Source organism: Camelus dromedarius, chromosome 4 (assembly GCF_036321535.1).
Source record: "Camelus dromedarius isolate mCamDro1 chromosome 4, mCamDro1.pat, whole genome shotgun sequence".
NCBI classification, from domain to species: Eukaryota; Metazoa; Chordata; class Mammalia; order Artiodactyla; family Camelidae; genus Camelus; species Camelus dromedarius.
The window spans coordinates 91,461,931-91,474,400 of record NC_087439.1 but is presented as its reverse complement, the minus strand read 5'-3'; the positions used below and the strand labels follow the sequence as shown (position 1 = coordinate 91,474,400).

Here is a 12,470-nt window from a genome sequence, read left to right as displayed (position 1 = left end):
TTGTTCAGCCGGTAGGGTGACTGGGGGGATGTGTCCTGGAGGAAGTGACATTTGAGCAGAGACCTGAATAAAGTGAGTGAGCTTCTAGCAGTTTCTCTGCGTGTTTATATTTGAGAGGTCTAATATTTTTCTGAGTTTAACCCTGAGGTTTCAAATTAGATGTTTGCCTTCAACAAACCAGATTAATGTTCGAATTAGATCACACAAAGATCATGCTTAATGAAAGATCTTCATTTTATACAAGGTAGAAAAAGTTATTAAAAGAAATCTTTCCCAAAACATTATAACGTCACAGATTTCAATTAACATTAGTCCCCAGACAATGAATATTATATATACACCCAGAAAATCAAAGTAAAATATTACAAAGATATTCACAATCAGAATACAGACTATATATAGAATACATAGAATATATATAGACATAGGTATGGAATATAATATTTATATATCTATATATTATATATTCTATAAATAGAGAGAATTTATTCCCAAAGTTTTAAAAAATTTGACTTCATGAAAATGGGATAACAGAAAAACTTGTATACAATGGTGAATTTTTCTGAGCAAAACTGTGCCTTTTTGAAAACTTGATTCCTAATTTCTGAATACATTTATTGAAATTTTTTCAACTCTTGCCATGTTCTGACCCTTGTCAGATTCATTTGTTTATTCATTTGTTCATTCATTCATTTATTCATTATTTCCAGGTTTGCTCATTATTTCCCAAAAAACAAGGATCCTTTTCTTTGATAGTAAAACAAACAAACAAACTAAAAATGTTCAACTGGCTAGGCCAGAAACCTCTAAAAAAGATTCCCCTCAGGCCCCTTCCTGCTTGAGAACATTAGAGTGAAGCAAAAGCTAAGTGTTAAATTAATATACAATTATAAAACCAGCTCTCCTCTCGACACTTCTGCCTTGACATTTGAGTCCTGGTTTTCATATTTGACCCAAAGTATATCATTCAAAAAACAGAGAATTCACTGACGGATTAGAGAAGGAAAAGAATCTGCTATCACTCAAATCAGCAAATCTATTCAATCTCCTTAAGTGTGCCTGGCAAATTCAGTAACATTTAGAAGATCTGCCCTTGATATCTCCAAAGAATTAATACAACCTTGGGCACTGTCAGAACAGCCCAAAGCACAGGCAGGAGGTACACAGGCATATGGTGCCTGAAGCACGACGGCTACAACATTACCACTGGTCTACTGTTTTTCTACATCATACTATACATACTTTTATCTCAGACAGAGAAGAGTTGGGGGCAAGGGTGAAAGAAAACAACTGACACTCTGGAGTTAAGACTAGTAGGTAAGGGGGAGGGTATAGCTCAGTGGTAGAGTGAGCTGCTTAGCATGCACGAGGTCCTGGGTTCAATCCTTGGTACCTCCATTAAAAATAAATAAACCTAATAACCCCCCCCCCACAAAAGTAAAACAAACAAACAAACAAAAAACTTAAAAAAAAAAAAAAGACTCGTAGGTAAAATGTGGTCTTTTGGAAAGGTGTCAAGCAAAGGGTCTAGGCCTTTGGTTTCTATTATGTATTTATTGCTGTCACCGGTTTCACAAAGGATTTGATTCCCACAGACCATAGAGAAAATATTACAGGGGCAACCAGAATTCTGACTTTATAAAATTTGAAGGCTCAACTATCCCACAATGAAAGATAGTCTTTGTATGTATGTGTACGTGTAAAATACAAAACGAATTCTGTAATCACTATGATTCTGCCTACCTACATATTAAGAATTATGCTTTGGCTTACACATACAAAGTTTGAGGAAAAGTCAACGGGAAGAGGAGACCAGTAGAAAGAAGTAACCAGAGTACAGCAAGCTTAACTGTGTACAGTACATTTCAAAACCGACTCAGTTCTGACTTTAAACCATGATAATCTCCATGGTTTAGATTAGCTATACTTAAGAATTGGTGTTTTAGGCACTAAGAGTTTCAGCTAATTAAGAAGGAAGGAAATATGGTGGAAAAGAATATGAAAATGAATATATATATGTTCATGTATGACTGAAGAATTATGCTGCACACCAGAAATTGACACAACATGTAAGCTGACTATACTTCAAGAAAAAAAATACATATATATTTAAAAAAAGAAGGAAGGAAAGACTTTAACTACTACCATTTTGTCATTACTACTGAAATAATGGATTCAGAAAATGATCATCAATGGTTGCTAAATGCTGATTGGGGTGGAGTTTTATAATAGATGGGCGAGAGTAGCAATACCTGAACCCACTGATCAATATAAATACCATAGAAAGAGAAAGAACCAAAGTGCTTCCTTACGCACTATACTTTGGAAGTACATTCCACCATCTATGCAGTATTTTCCCCCTAAATTGAACTTGAATTTGACCTGATACAGGGAACAGAGGAAGATGTTAAACAACACTAGGCAGAGGATTCATTTACACTCACTCCCTACATGATCTGATCCAGTCTCATTGCTTTAAATCTCTCTATACACTATTAATTCCAAAAAATTAAATGTCAAGCCTCAACTTTCCCCTGAATTTCAGACTTGCATCCAATTGCCTACTTGACATCTTCATCTGGATGTCAGCTGGCACCTAAAGAGTACCCTCGGTCCCCATCAGAACCCACTCTTCTCCCAGCACTGCCTCTCAGCAGATGGCACCAAACTACAGCATCACCTTTGACTCTCTCCCTCTTACACCCCACATTCAGTCCATCAAGAAAGCCCACTGGCCCTTCCTTTAAAATATATCCTTTTGCCATTTCCACTGTTATTATACAAATTCAAGCAACCTTTATCTCCTTGCAGAACTACTGCAATAACTGGTCTCCTGATTTTCATTTTGGACCAAGCAGCTAGGGTGACCTTTTTAAAACAAATCAGATCATGTCACTCTCCCATAAGCTTCCCAAAGTCTCCATCACCATGCCACAAGGTCTTGTCAAACCTAGCCCATATCTATTTTTCCATTCTCATTTTCTACAACTTCTTCCTTTGCAAATTACACTCCAATCCTACAGCTAATCTTGCTATTCCTAGAATACCAAAACCTTCCATCTTGAGATTTTTGCACTTACGATTCCCTCTTTTTGGAAAACTCTTTCCCCAGCTATGCACAGGGATTGCTCTCTTCATTTTGTTCAGGTCTCTGCTCAAATATCCTCCTCTCAGAGAGGCGGTCCCTGATCACATCAACTAAAACAGCCCCACCTTGCTGTTATTATTCTATCCTCTTTCTCTGCTTTATTTTTCACTACCTGACAATGTATTACATACTTATTTACTTTCTGTCTCTCAATTAGGATGTAGGTTTCATGAGCACAGAGGCTGGCTTACTCACTTCTATATTCCAACAGTTGAGAACAGCATTTAGTAACCACTCAAATATATGTTGAATGAATGAATGAATTGCAATTAATTAGGATATGTCCTGTTTAGAGTCTGCCTTTCCTGATAAATGTAAGCTCCATGAAGAGACCATGGTAGGCCTGACACAGTGTATACTCAAGTCTCATCTGAATGACTAAAGAACCAGAGATGGCATCTAACATTTCCACGTAACTAAAATCTACCAATCTCTAAAGATCTAGTACAAATGGCTTGGATTTTCTATAACCCAGAATCCACCACAGTCTTCTCAGTTTCTCCTCATGCCCTACTACCTGCCCCAGACAAGAGTAATTTCTCCCTTAACTAAAGTTCCAAAGCAATTTATATCTACCTCTTCTACAGCACTTCTCACTTTTTTTCACTATACTAGTGTTGTCTATATATGTGATTTACCTCATCTGTTAAGACTATATACTCATCAGTTATAGTTTATATATCTTTGCATATTCTATAGCAACTTGCATAATCAATCTAGGTGGTCAATATTTGATGTGTAAACAGATAGATAAAGGGGTAGAAAAATGAAAAAAATGGATGTGAAAGACCATCAGGAAGCAAGAGAGCTTTCAGAACAATTTCCAGACACAGGAGTATGTGGCTTAGAAAGTAGCAGCCCAATCTTCCCTTGCTCTGTAAAGTTAGAGGCCTTCTTCTGTGGGACAGACGTTGAAAAAGTTGAAAAGCCTAGTTCAGTGGTTCTCAGTTTTGAAGTTTAGCAGATCCCCCTGAGAATCAGGTGAAAGCTATAAACACTTCCTCCACAGAAAAATATGCATCTACAAACAAACAGAAAACACTCCGTAAGAATGTACAAGTAAGGAGGATAAAGTCTGGTGCTGAAGGCTACCAGTTCAGGTTGATCCATATTCTGGAGAGCTCTGGGTTCAGAGTGAAAAGAGGGGGGCCTCAGGAAAATGCATATATTACTGACCTGGTTAACTGAGGACTTTTTAAATTCCTCTGGTTTCCTCCACAGACCTGAGAGAGGCAGCTGACTGCACTTGTTATTCCGAGTGCATGCTGCAACTGAGATTATTTCTCCTTTGGAGATTTAGTCTAGTTTCTGGAGGACAGGACAGAAATGGATTAGTAAGGGAATCAAATCACATCACCGGGTCATACAGAACTTTTTCACTCTCAGTCTTGTCCCATGAACAGGATGGGATCAGCATCACATAAGCCCTGCTAATAAAAATAAATAGTGAAAATATAGGCAGATATCAGTTGGGGAGTCCTGATATGAAATAAAAGTGTCACTTGAAGGTACTAAAAATGCTCAAGAAATAGCACACTATAATATTATTAATTTTAATTTCCTTGAACCATCCCCCTGTTCAAACCCAAACACACACACACACACACACACACACACAGAAATGTTTGTCAGATATACCCTGCAGTTAACTTTACCACTGATAGATCTATAATCTACCTATTGTCTCATTTTGGAGGGTACAATTGGGTGATGTAATGGAGTGGCAGTGTGATGAGAGGAAAAGGTGATCCCCTTTCTCCAGCAGGCTGCAATCCTTATGCTCTAGGGGGTGGAGAGAAGTAATCCGGCCTCTTCAGTAGTACCTGGGAGTAACCTTGAAAACTATTAATGATAAAACTGAGAGAGGGCTATCAGAAGCCTACCATTGAAAGGAATAGGCCTAAGTCCAGAATCCTGAGTTCAGAGACACAGAGTGTAAAAAATATACCTTTTGGAAAAGGAGGGTGAGTGCAGCATGACTTCTGTACTTTAAGGGGAACATAAGTCCTTTGTCAGCAAAGAAATGGCAAACTGCCTTATAGAACACCTCTACTTTGAAGACAAGAACGCTTGCTAAATCAGAGACACTATGCAATCATGTGAATGGAAAATGGCTAAGAAAGATGCTACTCTAAAAGGCTAGCAGAATTGTTTTTAGAAGATAATATTTGAGAAAATATATAGGGAAATACATTTTAAACATGACCAAAAAGCACTACCATGAAAGAAAATGATAAATTTAACTCCATTAAAATTAAATTTTTCCTTTTATCCTAAAATAACATAAAAGAAATGTTAAAAGATAAATCGTAGAAGTGCTCATATCCAGAATATATAAAGAACTCCTATAGATCAGTGAAAGACAATCCAATAGGGAAAATGGGGAAGAGGCTTACAGACACTTAACAAAATAGTGAATCTTTATCACCAAATAGCCAATAAAGATGGAAAGGTGCTCAGCTTCATTTGTCATCAAAGAAATGCAAATTAAAACCACAATGAGATAACACTACAAACCACAGATAGGCAAAAACTAAAAATCCTGACAATATCAAATGTTAGCAAGAATGCACAGCAAGCACTACACTGCTGGTATGAATGTCCACTGGTCCTGCCCTTTGTAACAGATCAAGACTGGGAGGGAAAGTAGAAAACAGATCCACTCTACTCCTGCCCTGGCTTATTCCATTACACTGCCCTGCCTCACTCAGGATTTTGACAGGTGAACACATATAAAGGAGATTAAGCTGGGAAAGGACACCTATGCAAGAGCAAGATAAGAAAATGCAAATTTTCCTTTAGGAAAGGCAAGTAACAGTGAAAATGTGCAGTAAGAGTGAGAAAGGTAGATGAAGAAGTAGATATGAAGAGCTCTGAATGCCAAGTTAATGAGCCTAGTCTTTACTGTAAAGTTAGTCCAGTGGGGAAGCAGGGAAAAGTAATTAAGAGCAGGAACTGTAGTCTACACACTGGGTTTGCTCTGCTGCAAACCACTTTGGGAAAGTTACTTAATCTCTTTGAATCTCAGTTTCACTAAGCATCATTAAGCCAAGCGTCAACTGAAAAGAGAAGCTGAGAACAGAGCCCTGAGAAAAGACTCAAAGGGGGTTCCACAAGGATAGGAGTTAGTGAACCTGAGAGAATTTAAATACAATTACAAATACTGCGAACACTAAGGATGTCATTATCACTCTTCACATTCCTACTGTACAATCTCCCTTGTGCTTTACACACATTAGCTGATTTGATCCACACAATGACCTTGGGTGATACACAGAATAATTATCTCCATCTCACAGGGGTAAAAACAAGTTCAGATTTCTCACAATCCTACAGCTACTAAATTGCAGAGCTGTGACATGCACACAGATCTAGGGCTCTAAGTCCACTGCTCTTAGTCCTGGACACTCCTATGGGAGAGTTCCTGCAAAAAGATTCAGAGTGAGCTTTGCACTGCCATCTCCCACCATTAACACCCAATGCATGATGCCTCTGCTTCTTTTGCCTGTCTGGCAAATACCCAATCAAAATTTAAGATCCAGCTCTTCAGTAAATGCTTCTCTGACTAACTTCCCCCATCTCTTAAGAAATGTTCTGTTTCCTTCCTTTGTTCCACTACTATTCCTTAACTATTCTTTCATTATATGGTTTGTTGATCAGGCTATATATATTCCATTTATTTTTTGGCATATTTCTCTCTTCCACCAGACAGCAAGCCACGCTACATTCATTTTTTATATCCCCCAGAGGTTCCCAAAATGCTTGGCATATAAAATATGCTCAATAAATATCGGTTTCCTTTACTTTTCTTCTGAAGAGAACATGAAAAACTTGAATTGGCTGCAAAAGAAGCATTCTTTAAAAAAATTACAAGAAATAAATAACTACCAAGCAGCAAGAGCCAGCTAAATTCAGATGCTTGTCTACATAATGTTGATACTGCACTGTCCTGCACTAATGCACTGTGTCTGGAAACCACGGAAGAGACACCAATCATTTTATCACAGTTGAAACTTACCATCATAAAAAGCAAATATATGGAGATTCCTCAAAAGACTAGGAAAAGCCTTACCATATGACCCAGGAATCCCGCTCCTGGGCATATATCCAGAAGGAACCCTACTTCAAAATGACACCTGCACCCCAATGTTGATAGCAGCACTATTTACAATAGCCAAGGCATGGAAACAGCCTAAATGTCCATCGACAGATGACTAGATAAAGAAGATGTGGTATATTTATACAATGGAATACTATTCAGCCATAAAAACTGACAGTATAACATCATTTGCAGCAACACGGATGTTTCTGTTTCTGGAGAATGTCATTCTAAGTGAAGTAAGCCAGAAAGAGAAAGAAAAATACCATGTGAGATCGCTCATATGTGGAATCAAAAAAAAACAAAACAAACAAACAAACAAAAAAACCCAAAAAACATAAATACAAAATAGAAACAGACTCATAGACATAGAATACAAACTTGTGGTTGCCAAGAGGGTGGGGGATGGGAAGGGACAGACTGGGATTTCAAAATGGAGAATAGATAAACAAGATTATATTGTATAGCACAGGGAAATATATACAAGATCTTATGGTAGCTCACAGAGAAAAAAATCTGACAATAATACATATATGTTCATGCAGAACTGAAAAATTGTGCTCTACACTGGAATTTGACACAATATTGTATAATTATTATGACTCAATAAAAACTGTTTAAAAACAAAACAAAACAAAACAGAAATACAAAACAGAAACAGACTCATAGACATAGAATACAAACTTATGGTTGCCAAGGGAGCGGGGGGTGGGAAGGGACAAACTGGGATTTCAAAATGTAGAACAGATAAGCAAGATTATACTGTATAGCACAGAGAAATATATACAAGATCTTATGGTAGCTCACAGTGAAAAAAATGTGACAACGAATACACATATGTTCATGTATAATTGAAAAATTGTGCTCTACACTGGAATTTGACATATTGTAAAATGACTATAACTCAATAAAAAAAGTTTAAAAAAAGCAAATATAAATACATATGCAAATGAATAAAACTGGAAGATATTTAAATAAATGCATTTTTCTAAAATAATTCTAGGCCTTCATGTCTAAATTATTAACATGAATAATAATTCATGTTATTCATGAATATAAACCCAAATATAATCCCAAATATAAACCCAAATATTATCATAAAGTTCAGTTACCAATTTGAAAACAATAGTTTTAGCAAGGAAAATCATTAATGCCTAGATAAAGACGAGAAAGCCTAGATCTGAGCACAGATTCCAGGGACATCTCCTGATTCCTGCAGAGTGTAAATAAAGGATCAATCTGTCCCTCAGAAGGAGGGTGGGAGGATGTTTACACTGAGCTGTCAATTAGATCAACTGCAAATAGCAATTCAAACGCACTAGAATAAAGAAACCAGTCACTTCAAAACTGATATTTATTTGATTTTTCTTCCCTACCTTTCATAATTAATATAATGTATTTCAAAACTGGGGAGCAACAGAAAGAGTCCCTGTAACCAACTTAAATGGAATCCTAAATAAAAATGCCAAGTAACATATCCATCATGCTGGCTTACCCAAACTCCAAGCACGAAACATTTCATAGTCTTCCTGTGTACCAATATAGAAAAACTCTTCCTTGAACATAAAAGCTATCTCTGAAGGGTGCTATTTTAAATCCTGTAAAAAGAGCCAGTCTATATTAGCCCTGGAAAATTCTGCTCCAAGCATATAAATTCTGTGACACTCCCCTGGGGCAGGGGGTTGCTATCAACTTGGTAAAATGGAGTTTTCCAAAGAGATTTATATATGCCTATGTCCACAGGCACTTTCTGCTGAAAGGGCTGTTTAAAGCAGTGTCAGCTGAGGGCTTTGTGCACAGGGGATAATGCCCTGCCTATCCCACTACCTGAGCCTCTGATTCAGAGCTAATGTATGTCATGAAGTCCACCTAGGAGCCGCTTTTCGTTTCTTGGCTCCTCTGGTTGGGCTTAAGTGACAGCACTCACTTGCCACACATGTTTTAACAAACTTTCAAATCCCTTAATGGCACACTTGGGACAAAGTATAATACACTGTTCAGGAAATACCTTGGAGCCAAGAAAAGCAATTGATATTTCCACAGGGAGTTCTTGACAAGGCTTGCCAATAAGCTTCTTTCATTATAAAATATGACCATGGATACTATTATTTTAAAGACATTACAGACATTCTTAAAGGTATATATGTTACTGGGAACTTTGTTTGCCTATGGTAGTTAATCCAAAAGTACCTTTTATTTAGTTAACAGGAGTAGAACTATCCCTACTCTTCTAGTTACTCAGGCCAAAAATCTTACCATCTTTATCAATGGACCAATTCCTCCCTCTCTCCCTCTCTCCCTCTCTCCCTCCCTTGCCCACCGTCACATGCATCAGCTCATCCTATCAGCTCTATCTTCACTGCCCTACAGGCACCACCCTGGTTCAGGCTCTGTCATCTCTCACCAGGATACAGGCAAGACCTCGCAAGGGGGTTTCCGCACTTCTACTCTTGCCCTCTTTCAGTCTATTCCGCACACAGCAGTCAGAGTGAGCCTATGAACTGTAAGTCATAGCATGTCAATTCTCTGCTCTAAATCCTCCAAGGCATCCCACCTCCACCAGAGCAAAAACCCAAATCCTGCCTGATGTGCGGGCCCTACCTGATCTCTGCCCCTACCCCATGATCCCTCTGTCTGCACCTCCAACTATTCTCCACCTCAGCCTCTTCGCTATTCCTTGAACACGTCAGGCCTGTATTTGCTGTTCCCCAAGATTTTCACAAGGATACTCCCTCACTGCCTTCAGCTCTTAAAGTCACCTTCTCGAGGAGGCCTTCTTTGGTCACCCTATTTAAAAATATCAACTCCACCCCCAAATTCATAGCTTTCTTATTTTATTTATTTTTCCTCTTCAGTACCTACCACTATTGAGCATGCTACATATGCTATTTTGTTTACATTATTATGTCCTTTTCCAGGGAAACGCAAGCTCCACGAAGGCAGGGACTTTTTTGCGTTTGTTCACTGTTACATTCGCAACACTTAATACGGTACCCAATACAACATCTCCCACACAATTCATCTTAGTGTGCTACTATCACCTTAATCTTAAAATATCAAAAATCATTCCAGCCCTTCCCCTCAAATCACTTCCCATTCCTGTTCTCTTTTTTACCAACATGACTGCCACTTTCTTCCAGGCCTTTTCAAACTCAAAACCTCACTACCATATTTGACTCTTCCTACTGCCAAACATACTGCTTCACCAAATCCTTCACTTGTCTTTTCACTTTCAAATATAAGTGCTCTTATATTTCCACAAATTGCCTGGTATTCTCAGTGCCACCATCCTACACATTTACAGAAATAAAAAATCTTATTAAATTACCTTCTTACTCAAAAGCTTTTGTGGATTTCTCTTCCCTAGAGAAACTAATTCTTTGTTCTTTGGCTTATCATTTGAAGACCTGGACATTCTCAATGCCCACTGACTGTTTTTGACCATTTTCATTTTACTTGCCAATTCCTTCCATTATACACCATTCACAGGCCACTGTAAATTCTTTCCTGGCTTAGATCACACCAACTCAAAATCAGGTTTCTAACAACTTAGAACAGCGGGACCTGTCTCCCTCTATTTCTCTGTGAGTACAATAAGGAAAACTATATAACCACCTTTTTTAATTGTTTGATTTTGTTTTAAATATTTTAAGAAAAAAAGGGGAAAGGGCTCTTGGAGAAATGATCTGCATCAAGGGGCCCTCCACTGTGCAGACCAGGGTTAGACTGCAGGAGAGGAAGAGTGCAGAAGTCTGACGACTCCGGCTTTAGGGTCTCTGGACAGTGTTCCTAAGAGATCACAGGACTTGAAACAGAATTCTGGTGTCCTGTAACATATGCCTTCTCTCCTCTTCTGCATGGCAACCACAAGAAACTAACTAACCACACCTCACCCTGATACAACCAAGCCTCTGTACCTGATCACCAAGAAGTAGGTGTAAGAAGCAGGTGTGCTTCCCCTTAGAGGAGAGACAGTTCACAGAACACAGCAGAATCTAACTAAACTCCATAGCAAGGTATTCAATATTTTGATGCCAGAAATGAGCAGAGAGGTAGGGAAGATAATTTGGAAGAATATCACATCAAGTTCTGAAACTCAGGAACAGATAAAGTGAAGTCAGGCAAGAAGCTAAATAGAAGCAAACCTCAGGGAATAGTTCGAGAGAGACAGAGACCGAGACAGAGAGACCCAGGGTGCTGGGGGGACAGAGAGACAGACAAGAACTGGATAGAACTTCCAAAAACAGAGTTCCTGGGAGGAAGAAACAGGTAAGTGTTGAGATTTAGTGGAAGTATATACACAAGTACACGTAACTCTGTACACAGTGGTTGCTCTTCTTGGAACCTTATTCTTTACTGCACTTTGACTTAAGTTTCTAAAGCATAATCAATGTATTAATAATGACTGTTTTAGTTGCAAGAGACAAAAAAACTAACTTAAATTGGCTTTTTTAAAGTAATTGATTAGCTTATATAATTGGGTCAATCTGATCAGATTGAGAGGCCCATCTGACGTTTGTATGTATGTGTGTGTGTGTGCTAGCGCACGTGCGTGCACTCACATGTGCACAGGCTCAGATTTCCTTACATTAGCTCTAATACCAGGGCACCCTCTCTTCATATGTCAAGAAGGATTCTAGTAGCTCCAGAATATATCCTCTTAGAGACCCTAGTGAAAAAAACACAAAAACTTCCATCTAGGTGTTTTGCAAAAAAGTCTCAGGACCACACTGCTGGAGTTGACTTGGGTCACATGCCCATTCCTGAATCAATCACTATGGAATATGGCCAGTTTTTCAGTCCTAGTAAAGGACAAAGTTGAAGTCTCCTTAGAAATGCTCAAAGTGGGGTTCTTTTTAAAACAATTATTTGTATTTTTATTCATAGAGAAGCCTACAGTTTCCAACTGTTTCCATGAATCAAAGATCATTCTCCTTTTAGAATCCTAACTTTTGACATGGAATCAAAGCAAGAATGTAACATCATTCAGAAAAGAGAACAACATTAAAAGTTTAAATAACATGCTCAAGGATGTAAAGTACATGTTAAAGTTTATTTGCATCTGATTATTTTTACATGTATAGAGACTTAGCTTATCTGACCTCAGATTCCTTCACATCACATCATCTGCAGCAAAATGAATTTCACATCCTTGAGACACAAATCCTCGATCTCACAGAAAATAAGCTCAATTTTTAGACCATTTCATAAAACCAGACAGTT

The 12,470-nt window shown here is 38.1% G+C and overlaps 1 protein-coding gene across 5 annotated transcripts in view; it reads right to left on the bottom strand.

Moving 5' to 3' along the window:
• Nucleotides 1-12,470, bottom strand: part of DIS3L2 (DIS3 like 3'-5' exoribonuclease 2) — a 321,790-nt gene that overhangs the window by 228,737 nt on the left and 80,583 nt on the right. Inside the window, exon 2 of one of the 5 annotated variants that reach the window (XM_064485265.1) lies at nt 4,325-4,456. The exons of the other annotated variants lie outside the window; for them this stretch is intronic. The gene's annotated coding sequence lies outside the window, so the exon portion shown is untranslated. The remainder of the gene's footprint in view (nt 1-4,324; nt 4,457-12,470) is intronic. 5 annotated transcript variants of the gene reach the window in all.